Source organism: Peromyscus californicus, unplaced genomic scaffold (genome assembly GCF_007827085.1).
Source record: "Peromyscus californicus insignis strain IS unplaced genomic scaffold, ASM782708v3 Scaffold_10__1_contigs__length_136768540, whole genome shotgun sequence".
In the NCBI taxonomy this organism is placed as follows: Eukaryota; Metazoa; Chordata; class Mammalia; order Rodentia; family Cricetidae; genus Peromyscus; species Peromyscus californicus.
In genome coordinates, this window is record NW_026294391.1 from 23,770,763 (window position 1) to 23,784,843 (window position 14,081).

Consider the following 14,081-nt stretch of genomic DNA (forward strand, 5'->3'; position numbering starts at 1 on the left):
CTGGATTGGCAGGCCTCAAACCACCTCTCTTGCCTTTGTCTCAGTTTTTAAGGCCTCAACATAATAGAGTGGCTCAGCTATGTTTTCACATTGAAAAGCTACCCAAATATGAAACAAAGAATTTCTTCCTTTTCCTGGAACTATCAGCCAGACACAAAACAGTGGGCAGCCATCAAAGCAATGAGAAAATGTGGGATGATAAGTGATGTGCAGAGGAGGAAGGTCATTGTAAAAGCAAGGTTGTATTACTCAGTGTGTCTGGCTTTGGAAAGTGGAAGCTTCGTGATACAAAAGAAGTCAAATCTGAGAGGCACAGTGAGTCCTGAAGGAAAACTCCATACAAGGCTCAAGCGAGAGAGCTATGAGGCAGGCTTGAAACATGCATTCCCAAGTTGCTCTCGCTAAAAAGCATTGACTCTTCACTTGGACCACAGCATAGCTAAAGCAGTTTGAAAGCCTGGCTTCACTGTCTTTGCTTTGTATTGACCTCTTTTACTTTGGCTGAAGACACCGAGATGAATCATTGTCCTAAACATCTGTATTGGAATCACCTTAGATCCTGCAATAGCAGGACTTTCCAGGGCAGACGGCCTCCCCATTCTCCAGAGATGATAGCTGGGATGGCGGGACTGCACCTTGGTGCAGAAGTGATCATCTTCTAGGAACTGGACTCATCCCTCCAAAGATAACAGTTTGCAGGACTTCTTTGGAACACCTTGCAGAACCATAACTGAGCATGGTCAACCAGACCACACCTTGGGCAGGAATGCCTAATTATACAAGCCTCTTGATTGTTGCCTCAATTCTTCCTCTGTTTAAACTGAAAACTCACGTTAGTGTCCTCAAGACAGACTTGTGGTCATGGATCCCTTCATTTGTTCCCCCTCCCAATATGGCCACATCAGTTAAGTCCCCTTTCTCAGCCTTTCACAATTACCCATCTTTTCAATGTGTGTACTGGGGACAGTAACAAAGCTTAGTTTGTTGGGGCTACTGGGGCCCAGGCTTTACCTTAAAAACTCCAGTTATCTCTTGACTCTGTAATGGAAAAAGGCTTTTCTTGGAGAAAAACACCACACAGATTCTGGCTATATTGGGTACATACGGCAAGGAGAAGAAATGATCAAACAGGGTCACACCAAACTAAGCACATTTGTCAGCAGGCCCAGAAGTCACTGTAAGTGACAAACTGTCACTTTGATTCTCTTATTCCTCTGTATTGAAGTAAGTAATGGACTTGAACTTGGAACTGCATGTTCTTTGGTCTCAAGGAGTATTTCAGTAAAGGAAATTAGCTGGTTAGACAAGATGGACCAACAGAGTCACTCCGAAGGAAAAGACACAGGAAGGCTGTAAGTCTCAGCAAATTGAGTCTTTGCAGGAACAAGCTTCTTTTAAGGGCAGTGCTGAACTCAATCGAATTTTCTATTTGAAACAACTGCACATCTTGTCTTTTGGCATATTACTGCATTCTTGCTCATTGCAGAACTTTTATGTTGAATTCAGAGCTTTCTGCTTTTAGCCAGTTATATGGTTAAATGTAGGAATGTGTCCTTCTTTCTCATAACCCAGTCATCGTATAAAGAATAAAACCCACAGACCACTTATTGGAGTCTTGCTACTTGGGGGAAAGCTAACCCTATTCCTTGTATCCAAAGCGTGGTCCAAGGACCAGCTATATCAGCAGCATCTGGGAGCTTGTGGGAAGAGTACCATTTCACCCTGTACTCTGGACCTGCGGGAACATAATCTGCTGTTGAACACATTCTTTAGTGATTCATGTACACATTACTGGTTCATCAGCACTGTTTTGACTTAGTGGTCTCGAAGTTGAGTGTTCAGCAGAGTCACTTGAGGGAAGTTGACTAGTTAGAGTATAGTTGCAAAGGTGGCATCTTTAGTTGCTAATGGACTCAGTCTGAAATGGGACGTGAAAATTTCTGTGTCCAACGTGTTTCCAGGAGATGTTGATAGGCTGGGGCCCACACTCTGAGAAATACTTGTTTAAATGACTCTTTCGTTTCTTAAAGAACCCAGTACTCTCAAGTTATTCATTGTCTTGGTTAGTTTTTGTCAATTTGACACATTTGGGAAGGACCCTCAATAGAAAAAAAAAAGTTTCCACCAGATTGGCCTGTGGGGCATTTTCTTGGTTAATGATTAATATAGGAGGGCCCAACTCACTGTGGGCAGTGCCACCCCTGGGCAGTAGTCCTGGGCTGTGTTAGAAAGCAGGCTGAAGCATGCACAGGGCCTGCACAGGTCTGCACTATGTTTTCTGCATATATATTATGGCTTCAAGTTAAGTGTCTTTATGGGATTCCTGGGTGTGTAAATGAGTGGGTCTCGGATTCTTTTGCCTTCTGGGTTTGTCCCTTCCTTCTGTTAGTTTTTCTTGTCCGACTTTGATGTGATAATTTTTGTTTTGTCTTATTATATTTTGTTTTGTTAAAAATGAATGAATGAGTGAATGTATGAATGAATGAATGAAAACCTAGCCACTAGGGTAAAGGTTAATAATTGAATTGTCACTTATACTTGCTGGAAGAGGGAAAAATCAATTTTCTCCAATGGAGTGACATTTGGTATATAAACCACTTCAGGACAGACCTTATGTTCAGTAGTTGGCCAACATATAATGGTCTCCACAGGTTTGTTTTTTTTTATGTGTGTGCTTTTATTTGGTTACAGTTTTGTGGGGTTTATTTATTTATTTGATTGTTTTTACATCCTGACCACAGTTTCCCTTCCCTCCTCTCCTCCCAATCCCTCTTCCTACTCCACCTCCATCCACTCCACTTCTCTTTAGAAAAAGGCAGGCCTCCCATGGATATCACCCAGTCATGGCACATCAAGTTGCAGTGAGACTAGGCACCTCCTCTCCTATTAAGGCTGGACAAGGCAACCCTGTAGGAGGAAAGGGTCCCCAAAGCAGGCAACCCCGTCAGAGACAGCCCCTGCTCCTACTGTTAGAAGTCTCACAAGAAGTTTGGAGGATTGGTTTGGTTTGGTTTCTTTCCTTTTGGGTGTTGTTTTGTTGTTGTATTGGGGTCTGGATTTTTTTTTTTTTTGAGAAAGAACTTAAAGATGAATGGATAGGGAGGGGGAGAGGACCTAGAAGGACTTGGGGTTGGGGAAGAACATGTTTAAAATATATTTAAATTTAAAAAATATTTTAGATAATAAAAGAGAAAAGAAATGAAGGAAGAAAGAGAAAGGAAGGAAGGGAGGGAGGGAGGGAGGAAGCAACCAAGCAAGCAGTCAAGCTGAGCAAACCATAGGGAGCAAGCTAGTAAGCAGTGTTCCTCCATGGTCTCTTCTCCCGTTTCTGCCTGGAGTTCCTGTCCTAACTTGTCTCAGTGACGGAGTATGAACTAAGAGTTGTAAGACAAATCCTTTCCTCCCCAGGTTGCTTCTGCTCATGATATTTATCACAGCAATAGAAACTCAACTCCGGCAGTCACTAGCTGTACATCAGGCATTCTCCTGACATCTCCAGGTTTCCTTCTTTACCACATTGAAATCATTGTATCCTCATCTGCTTTTGTGGGAATTCCATGAGATTTTATAAAACCAAGCACTTCACTCATACCTGGCCACAGATTGTGTTCTTCAGAGTGGCACATCCCCTATAGCAGCAACATACACTTGCAGCCTGTGAGAAGTGCAGTCTCAGGCCCCACCTCTGCCCTGTTGATGAGAAGACCAAGCAGATGCCATAACAGGCTGCTTAGTCTCCTCTTGGAGAATTAGGCCTCGGTTCCTGCTTTTTAGAACCAATCAGACAGTTCTTGAGGAACAGTCACAAATAAGGGGCAATTAATCACTGGTGTCTCTGACAACAGGGACAAGGGACATAGGACACACCAAGCCTGGGTTACTGAGCCAGATCCCATAGTTAGTATGTGCTAGGCCAGCCAGTCTCCATAGCAACTCAAGGACGAAGGCTGGGACTTGCCCAAACCTGCCCCAAAATGGAAAACTGTACCCTGACCAGCCTCTGACTATCCCAGGCCAATTAGAATGTACTAATACGCTATTGCCACTTGCTTGAGCCAATCATATCTAAAGTGACCTAACTGCCTTAGGACACTCCCCTTAGTTAGGCTTCAAAGGAACCCTCACTTCCCTCTTGGGATCATCACCATTTTGCCTTTGTATCGGATGGACCGTCCCAGTATAATGGAATAATTAATACTCTTGCTGATTGCGTTCGTGGATGGTGGTCTTTTGTGGGACTTCTCCAGGACTCTAACAGTTGGGTCAGAACCTGCACCTTCACAAGATCTCCGGGGTGGAAGTGCATGTGTCACTGTAACAAGAGACACATTATAAACAGAGAAACTTCCTGAACACACAGGGCCTCATTGCTCAGTTCAGTCCAGCTGAGGATAATCAGGTCTCAAGCCCCACAGCAGACATTCCAAGCTTGACTCCCTGGATCCTCTTAGGTGTTCCCACTATCTCAAATTCTAGACACATATGGAGGATGCTATTTCCTATCTCAAGCTAGAATGACCATCACTACCCACACAAGGTTTTGGAGAGTACAGTGAGGTGCCAATCACATAAACCTCACATTCAAAATGAACTTGCCTCCCAACTGAGCACGAGAGGAGAGAAAAGCCTTCTATAGCTGAGAATATAGATCAGCAACAGGCACTTGCCTGAGTCAGTGAGACCCTGGGTTCAGTCCCCAGGGCTTGTGACCGCATGGTTTGCTTGCTTGCCTTGTTGATTGCTTCTGTGTCGGACCCATGCTGAGGTTCTACTTGTATCTTTGTGGGCAGGACATAAGTAGGAAAAAGAAGTCATGGGAACAAAGGCCACATAGGGTATATAGACTTCAACAAGGGAAGAAAAGAGACTGCCAAGGAGAGTGACTTGCTTCCAGAGAGGAGAGCTGCTGGTTCCTGTCAGAACAAATGGTGCAGCTGAGTTCCCACCGCAGAAATCAGCCCCCTCAATGTTCCGGCATGTGATTCTTTGGGAACAAAGTACCATTTTGGAGTCATTACCATTTGTAGCTATTTTATTGGGTGAAGCAAATAAAACTGAATCCTTCCTAAGCGTTCTAATGAGCAAGACAACACAGAAGCAACTGCAACAGAGTCAGGGGGTCACACTGCTTTTCTTTTTTTTTGGATATTTCTGAACAGTGGAAGCTGAAAAATAACCAAAATAACAAGATGTATGTGCTAATAAATGAAAATTCTGGAACATTCTAGTAAGCCTATCATTCCCTTGTGAAGCAGCACATAAGCTGAAGGCTAATTTTGTCACTGAACTTACTCTGCCAAATCTTCCAGTGTGATATAATGAGTTTGCTTTCATTTTATTAGACTTCACAGACCGGGATCACATTCTTTCCTTGAGCCTGAAGAAGGCTGAGACACCATAAACAAGCCATCATCCCAAGTATCAGCTGCCAGATTTACACCATCCATTATAGTGGAAATCAATATAGTGGCATTCGTTTGACAGCTGAAAATTCAGGCATGGGAAGTAATTTCTCCAAGGTCATAGCCAGTCCAAGCTGGAGATAGGCTGGAAGGTCTGATCCCCTTCTGCAGCCTCTTGCTATAAAATGTGGACATAAAAATTGGAAGTTCTTACTGGGTAGATTTGAAACTTTTCTGTCTTGGCTTTGTTACTAAGGTACCCCCTCTCCCTGGATCTTAAGTAGTGACAGTTCCTAAACATAACACAAAGGTTATTATGCCCCTGCATGCAGAACTAACTTTGGGAAAAATGGATTTCAGTAAGACCACTTGTGAGAATTGGACTTCCAGTATAAGACTGAGAAAAGAACCCCCTTGGGTAAACCCCACACTTCAATTCATTAATAAGTAAGAACTTTGAGAAATTTGCTTCCTCCCTCCCCTACTTCCAGATACGTCAAAATTCAACAAGATGGGAGAAAAAGAATCCGGTAGTAATTACCTCTAAAGAGGAAAAGGAAGTTAGGAGATGGGTCTGGGAAGAAAGGGGCAAGAGGAAACCTTCTAGAATGAAGCTAAAAATCCATTTTCATAGGATTTGGGGTTAAGGTTGTGTGATAGGAATGTGTCAAAATTCATTGGATGGCCAGCTAAGGTTTGTATGCTTCATACATGTGAAGTTTAGTTACAGTACAATCCTATATAATAGAAAAATCTACCAAGACAATATTTAGTACACAATAGCACTAATAGATAAAAATAGTAAAGTTGAATTTTATCAGTTTCTGCCACCATCCTTACCAGCCACAGTATATAAACATCTTTGATCATGTCTGCTGAGAAGTGAAGTTTTCAGAAGCCAAAATGTGTATGGAAAGTAGAGGACATATGTTCTTGGCAATTGTCTCTGTTGGCACTGTCAGAAAACCAGGTCTTTGCCCTTGGATGGAAAAGGCTTCCTTCAGCAGTTAAGTTTTATAGCGGAGGAAATGCCGGCTTATAGGAACTCTGTAATTCATTTCTGAAGAAGCCCCTGCAGAGCAGTAGGAATTTGGCATCTTGGGTTCTCTGATGTCTTCTTCCAAATAAATGTGGAAATGGATCCAGAAGCTAGAAAAGAGGAGAAGAAGCCCCACTTCAGCATAAGATGAAGTAGGACATTATAGTTTGGAAAAGAAATTATCAAAGCATGCAGACAAAGAAGAAATTCCAGCTGATTGTGGTGCCACATGCCTGTAATCTCAGTTCTTGGGAGTTGTAGGCAGGAAGATCAGGAGTTCAAGATCATTCTATGCTACTTAGCTAGTTTAAGGTCAGCTTTGGCAACAAAAGAATCTGTCTCAAGAAAACAAAATAGAAGAAATTCCACCAGTATTGAATCATTTAGGGGATTTTCTTTACTCCTCTATTATCACTTTTAATATTAGCTTGCAGTAGTTTGAGCATGCACCTCCTAAAAGTCCATATGTTGGAATCTTAATTCCTCAGTATGGTAACATTGACAGGTGGGACCCAATGGACAGTGTTCAGTTCACAGGGACAAAAGTCTCATGAATGGCTCAATGTCTTTCCTGAATGGATAGGTTAGTTATCACTGGTGTTTAATTCCTCTTTCTTTTTTCCTTACTCACCAACTTATTCTTCTACTTTCTGTCATGAGTTGAAGCACTACAAGGCTCTCAGGAGCAGCCAAGAAAAACGCTGGCGCCATGTACTTGGAAGTCCTTGTCTTCTAAACCATAAACCAAATTAAACCTACTTCCTTTATAAATTACTAACCCTCAGATATTCCATTATAGCCATAGAAAATGAACTAAGACATGACCTGTTCTCCCAATTGACCATTTCAACATTGTGAACTGTTACAAGCACAGAAAAAAAAGAGACTAATATAACAAAAGAATACTTTGGATTCAGTCTTCTTTTGGAAGACAAAAGATGTGGTTTATTTTGTGATTGGAAATACTAGTAATTAAATAGTTCAAGTGAATATCTGTTCCTTTTTTAAAAAAATAAAATTGAAACCCTTGACAGTTTCCTTTGTCTTTCTGCTATATATTCTTGGATATGGATTTCTTTGGGGATGATGAAAATGCTTGAGGATTAAAAGGTGTGATAGTTAATCTCAATCATCATCTTGATGAGATCCAGAATCACTTGGAAGAGAGATGAACTCCTGGCATGCCTCTGGAGGACTCTCTTGATTAGATTAACTGAAATGGGAAGACCTGCCCACTACAGTTGGAACAATTTCATGGACTGAGATTCTGAACCTTATTTTAAAAAGGAGAAAAATGTGTGGCTGGAGAGATGGCTCAGTTGTTAAGAGCACTTGCTGCTCTTCCAGAGGACCAAGTTCAATCCCTAGAACTCATGTTACGCAGTTTATAACCACCTGTAACTCCATTTTCTAGGGATTGGAAACATTCCTCTGGCCTCTGTGGGCTCCTGCGTATGTGTAGCGTACACTCACAAAGACACATACGCATACAGATACATAAAAACAAAATGTTAAAATATAAAAAAGAAGAAAGTGAGTAGTGCAGAAACATGCATTGTTCTCTGCGTCTTGAGTCCAGAGGCAGGGAGACCAGGTTCCTCAAGCTTTGGCTCCCGTCACTTCCAGGCCGGGCTGGACTATGAGCTGGAACGTTAAGCCAAAGGAACCACTTTCTCCCTTCAGTTGTTTTTCTCAGAGTGTTTTATCATAGAAACGGAAAACACAGCTAAAGCAGAGGGTACAGCTGCATGGCACTGTAGACACACTAAGATCTGTGAAGTCTGTTAAGGGCTTAAAGGTTTAAAAGATTGAGGCTGGGGGGTTAGCTCAGTCAGTAAAATGCTTGCTGTCCATGCATGAGGACTTGAGTTTGAGCCCAGATTCCAGGTGAAAAAGCTGGGTGTGGTAGGTATATGCTTGTACTCCTACTGCTGAGGAGGCAGAGATAGGTAGCTGGATGGCACCGAGAAAGGAACATCAACCAAGATGGTCCTCTGGCCTCCACACGCACAAGTGAACACACATGTGTCTGTACATACATGAACATACATAGACACAATCTTTAAAAGCTGGATTTTATATCATGTGAATTACAACTTACATTTTTAAAGAAAAGTTTCTCGCCAAGAAACGCATTCTCGACTGGCTAAGTCTTCTTGCCCTTGCCTCTTTTGGCAAAGCTGGACTATTTACCTGAGCTTGGATTCATTGACTCTCTTCTCAGTTGTTTTTGTTCTAGTGTGTTGGTACCTATGGTTTAAACTGTGGCAGCCTTCTCTGAGGTACCCATGGTCATTAGGAAGCCTCACAAAGTGTGGTAGTTTGAAAGAAAATGGCCCCCATGGGCCCATAGGGAGTGGCACTATTAGGAGGTGTGGCCTTGTTGGAGTACTTGTGCCTTGTCAGAGGAAGTGGTCACTGGGGCCAGGCTTTGAGGTCTCAGATGCTCAAGCCATGCCCAATGTGGCAGTCTCTTCTGCTGCCTGCAGATCCAGATGTAGAACTCTCAGCTCCTCCTCTAGCACCATGTCTAACTGCATGCCACCGTGCTTCCTGTGATAAGGATAATAGACTAAACCTCTGAACTGTAAGCCAGCCCTGGTTAAATGTTTTCCTTTATAAGAGTTATTGTAGTCATGGTGTCTCTTCACAGCAATAAAACCCTGACTAAGACATGAAGTGTGTGGCCATCTCATGCCATGTGCTCATGTCATTGTGTGTTTGGGGCATCTTGTCTACATTGCACAGAGAGTAGGAACATGTGGTCTTCTAAAGTCTTTCCACCTGAAGCATCATTCTTTTTGTTTTCTCTTTGGCTTCTCCCGTAGCTACTCTAGGTCAACTATTTCAATGTGTAATCTTTCCAAAATTGTGACCTCTTTCAAGCATAGAAGACACAGAGAATAATGTAACAAAAACATTCATGATGCCGTCATGTGTAGGTGGATTTTTGTGTCCCACCTACCAGCTCCCCACATGGGGACTTAAATTAATTATAAAAGCTCAGCCTATAGCTTAGGCTTGTTTCTAACTAGCTTGTATAACTTAAATTAACCAATAGTTTTATTAATCTACGTTCTACCATGTGGTTTTTACTTCTATCCCATTTTGTGTGTCTGATTCATTTCATGTCTGGCTGACTTCTCTGCCTTTCTTCTTCCCAGCATCCTCTGTGCCTGGAAACCTTTCCTAGCTATTGGCCATTCAGCTTTTTTATAAAACCAATCACAGTGACATATCTTCACACAGTGTAAAGGAATATTCCACAACAGTCTTGTCTGGTTTTACTACTATTGTTGTTTTGAAACAGAGCCCTGGGTGTCCTGGAACTCATTATATAGACCAGGGTATCCTGGAACTCACAGAGATCTACCTGCCTCTGCCTCCTAGCTGCTGGGATTAAAGGCCTGTGCCACCACACTCAGGCTGCCTATATTTGTTTGTGTTTTTGTTTTTATTTTATAGAAGTGGTTCTCAAATGGTGAAAGGCAGTGTTTTGTGCTTCACATGGGGCATTCAGCAATGTCTAGAGATTGTTTGGATATAAAAACGTGAAGAAAGCCAGTGGCATCTACCAAGTAGACAGCAGTAAATATTCAACTGTAAACAGGATAACTCCCTTGACCCTCCAGTAATGTGTTCTTTAGCACAAAATGTCAATAGAGTGAGGTTGGGCAACTCAGGATTACAGTATCATTGCTATTGGAGGATCAGAAAATCTCAAGAAAAGACATAACAAGAGAAACAAACTTATTTAATCAAAGTTTTATGTAACAAAAGTATCTCAAAAATGGAGAGCATGAGACCGATGGAAAATTGTTTTTTTATGCTTAATTTCAGCGAAGAATGAAGAATCATGCGGAAATGTGGTTAGATAGAGGGTTTTAATCCAATGGTAGTGGACTGGGAGGGATACTCAGAAAAGCCTGTCTGTTCAGATTCTTCACAGGCTCTTCTGTAGCATTCTGTAGGAAAAATTGCTCTGGAACAGAGAAGGGTAGGGGCTTCCTTGGAGGAGACAGGTCTAATTTGAACTACCTTTGGGAAGAGGAATCCCCGTTTTGGACTCAATTTAGGAAGGTTAAAAAGATTCGAAGATGGGGGATGCAAAAACTCATCAGAATTTTTTGCTGTTTTGTTTTTGCTTCTGTGCCTTTCCAGTCTCCCTCAGTTCAAGGTTCTCAGGCTTCCAAGGTGTCATACACTGAGGTATCATTTTCTGAGTCACCTCCATCTAATTGAAAATGCTACTAACAGCTTATTTTGAAGCATTATTATCAAGACAGTGCCAATTCTCCCAGTCTCTGAATGTGTGATGCCAAATGCTGAAACTGCATGTAGTAGAGTGTTCTGGAACTCCCTAAGGAAATTAGGAGCATCAGCTTTGTAATTTATTGACTATGTTTTATATGGCCCCAGACACACCACGGAGCTATAAAATGGAAGCCAATTCTTCCATGTTCAGCACTTTGTAACACAGGCACACAGGTCTTCCTAGCAGGAATAAGCAGGTAAAGAATTAGAATCATATTGAGAAAGCATGAAGAACATGATCTATGGTGAGAAAAAAAGAAGAGAAAGCACATTATTCTTACCATTTTCTAATGTATTGGTTGGCAGAAAAATAAATGAGTTTCTTATCTGTATGGTCTCTATTATCAAGGTTCAGTTATTGATTTTTAACTAACCAGCTAACCTATTTATAGAAGATCATTCCTTTTGTCTTGGAAGGTTGACACTGGCTGTGTGGCTCTATTTCATGTTTTTGTTTTTGAAATAATAGCCTAATAGTAGTAAAAATAGATGCTTTTTAAAGCAGGCACAACCTTGAGTGAGAATTGAATCAAGCCATTTAAAAAATCTTGTCACAGTTAGTACTGAAGAGTGCAAACACATGCTGTAGGAAGCAGGTACAGATCCTTTATCATCCTGCAGAGCACAACTACAAACTACACTCATTCACATTTCCATAGAAAAATACCCTAGGGAAAACCCTGGAGGATTAGCTAAGCCACATGCTTGCTGGAGAAGTTCCTCCCCAACTTCTCCAAATTATGCCAGCTGTAGGAAAATGTCACAATTGGTAGATGTCACATGGAACGCGTTCTTTGACAATCTGAAGGTCACAAGGGATATGGGTTCATTATAATTCTTCTATAATGAGTTTACTAAATCCATCAGAACCTTCCCCTTCAGCAGCATACTTTCTATCAGTAAAAAAAAATCACATTCAAGAACAGTGGACACTTGCTCACACTGAAGATGCTCTGAAGTAAAGCTCACATCTTTCTTCTTCTAGGGATCTGGCCCAGAATTTCTGCTAACGGTGCACACTTCTATGAAGCCACTGTGTCTGAGACTTCATATGTTTATGACTGGAAGAATCTTGTGCTAATGAAAGATGACACACTGGGAGGAACTTAGCTACATATGAGGGTGGCTGTGAGTTTCTTAGCATACCAACTGATTCTGTCTCAATGTGGGTGCATGGAAACATCTGTTTCAAATCATTGTGGGAAGATTATGGGGACTGGCCATAGGTTCTCTCTCACCAAGTGCTTGTCACTCAGTCTTAACCCAAGACAGAGCCTCTGGACTGGGAAGGAGACATAAGTGGTCTTGGCATCACATCCTTTCACAAAACAAAACAAAAACCACATCCTTATACTGTTTGAAGGGTTTCTTCACAATATGAAAATCCCCCAAATTTCCCCCTTTGTTTATTTTTTAACTCCTCACCCAGTTTCACCATAGTTCATATCTACATGACTGGTGCTCATTTATCAACATTTAGAAACTGGCATTGCTGAATTACAATGGACTAAATCACAGACTTGATTTAGATTTACCAGTTTTCCTACTAATGTTTCTTTATTTGTTGTTCAGTCCAGAATCCCACGCAAGATAACATCATGCATTTGCTTCTCATTTCTTCTAGTCATCTGTGTTGCCTTTTGATGACCCTCCTCTGCATTTTGTCTAAAACAACAAGCATCACAATGGGATCTTATGAAGTTTCCATCTTTAAGATAAATCCCTATTGTTGACAACGCCATGCACTTCAGACACAGAGCCCAAAGACCCCAGAGCTAGGACTGACCTGAATGCCCCCTCCTTGAGTACTAGCTTTCATGGTACCAGAAGGCTCCACTCAAGCTTCCAAAGGAGGGAGGCAGCCCACAGTCCTACCCAGCTATGACGTCTATGAACCACATCAACAGCCAGCATGGCATGATAACCCTATATGTACAACAGTGGCATGCATAACTTGAAGGTAACCAAAAGCTCTCTAAATGGACTTAAGATCCACTTAACAAGAGGAAAAGGATGTCTGGTACTGGAAACTTAACTAACTACCCAGTGCTAGTGAAGTCATGGTTATTGGAGGAGAATCTACAACAACTACTTTACTTATCCAGCACAATCCCTGTGGTAGTTTGAATGAAAATGGCCCCCATAGTCCCATATGTCATGGCATTTTTTGAAAGAATTAGGATGTGTGGCCTTGTTGGAGTAGGTGTGGCTTTGTTGGAAAAAGTGCGTCACTGGGGGTGGGCTTTGAAGTTTCAGATGCTCAAGCCAGTATCTCTCTCTTCCTGCAGCCTGATGCTCCAGATGTAGAACACTTGGCTCATTCTCCAGCACCATGTCTACCTGCAGTACCACCATGCTTCCCCACCGTGATGGTAATGGACTAAACCTCTGAACCTGTAAGCCAGCCCCAATTAAATGTTTTCCTTTATAAGAGTTTCCATGGTCATGGTGTCTCTTCACAGCAACAGAAACCCTAAGTCAATCTCTAGCAATAATCTATAAACATTTGTCCTTATGCCCACAGGTAAGTACAGTTATTACCCTTCATCAAGGAACATTTTCTTTGAAACAGATGGATATCACTACAGAAAACCACAACCAAACAAAATGCAGGGTTATGGAGCCCAATCATAATGGATACATCTGTAAAACACTCACATACCTAAGGCCCAGTGAACATTTTAAAAGAGGGGGTTGAAAGATATTAAGAGCCAGAAGATCAGGAAGTTTGCTGTGAGATTGTGTCCCCTAGTAATATCACTATCTATACCCATAAAATCTCACCAACATTATTGCTCAAACATGATCTGAACAAGTACAAACCAGTGGATAAGCCACACTGGATAGGAAAAAGCCCGTGAGGCCTAAACTCTCCACAAAGAACTATAGACAACTGAAGAAAGCTGGGAGAGGGAGAGACAGTCTTCCCCAAGGAAGAGTACAATAATTGGCTGTCCAGTGCCAACTGGTCAGCCCTGGAAACATACAAATAGCATTATTCTAGCTGACCAGGTTATATTTATGAATATATATATATATAGATATATATGTATGCATATACATACACATACATGCATGCAACAAAAATTAGTGAGAAAAAAATGCCATGAAGTTGAAGGAGACTGGAGTGGGGTATATGAGAGGATTTGGAAGGAAGAAGGGGAGAAATGTTGTAATTATATTACAATCTCAAAAATTTTTTTAAAAAATGATTTAAAAACAAGAAGTCTCCACTCAATATCAAGTATGGTGTTGCATGTTTCTTATCCCAGTACTTTGGACATAGGAACGGGGGGGATCAGGAATTCAAAGCCATCTTTGGCTAA